The following is a 1,010-nucleotide window of genomic DNA, read 5'->3' as shown; positions in this document are numbered from 1 at the left end:
GATCTTAAACAGAAGAGTAAAATGCTTTGAGAATTTAAAAACAGAGAAAGCAGTGCTTAATTTGCAGCAAAGTAAAAGTGGTTGAAGATCTCAGGGTGGAAGAGACTAGATAACAAGTCTAGATCTCAAATCCTTCCTTGATCCAACAAGAACAATTGCAAAAGGGAATGAAAAGTGAATTGCAGAAGTGTAGAAGAAGATGCAGTAAACAGCAAATGAAATTCAATTATGCAGAAGAAGTAAACAAGAGATCTCAAGGTGAGATTGAAACAGAAGTTCTTCAATTCTTCACCCAAGATCCAAAGCAAGAAAATAAAAGAGTGCTCAAGCAAGAACCAAGAAGAAGAGAGATCAATTCTCCTTCCCAGTTCTCAGAAATTACCAACTCAAAACCAAAAGTTCAGAATTAAAATGAAAGCTCAAAAAGGAAAATTCAAAGTAGAATCTAAAAGTGTCAAAAAAGTCCTAATTACATCAAACTAACTCCTATTTATACACTTTCTATTCTTGGATTTTGGAATTTGGGTGGACTTTTGATTTAGTGAAGAAATGAATTAAATTGGATTTTTAATCCAATTTTTAGCCCAAATGCACCTCCCAGGGGTAAGCTCAGTTGGAAAAACCAACTGAGCACTCAAGTGTGCTGCCCGTGTCAAGTGATGTGTGCGTCCCAGCCTTGGTGTGTTGCTTGACACTAGAGCTCAGTTGGAATTTTGAACTGAGCTCTATGTGTGTCAAAGTTGTGCGCTCCATGGCATCCTGGCCGTGTCAAGTGCGCGCTCAAAGCCCCCCCTTGGTGTCTTGGTCCGTGTTATGGTGTGGGGAGGATGGGATGTGGTGATGCTCAGTTGGAAAAACCAACTGAGCTTCCTTGGTGCAGCGCCTTGCCTTCAACCTCAAGGTCCCAGGTTCAAATCCTGGTGGGAGCAAGTGGAGGAAATCTTGAAGCTAATTTCCTTGGATGAGTGGGTGCTCCTCCTTATGTTTCAAGGAATTCCCAAGTTCGAATC

The sequence above is a fragment of the Arachis hypogaea genome, chromosome 19 (genome assembly GCF_003086295.3).
Source record: "Arachis hypogaea cultivar Tifrunner chromosome 19, arahy.Tifrunner.gnm2.J5K5, whole genome shotgun sequence".
NCBI classification, from domain to species: domain Eukaryota; kingdom Viridiplantae; phylum Streptophyta; class Magnoliopsida; order Fabales; family Fabaceae; genus Arachis; species Arachis hypogaea.
This window is presented reverse-complemented; position numbering follows the sequence as displayed.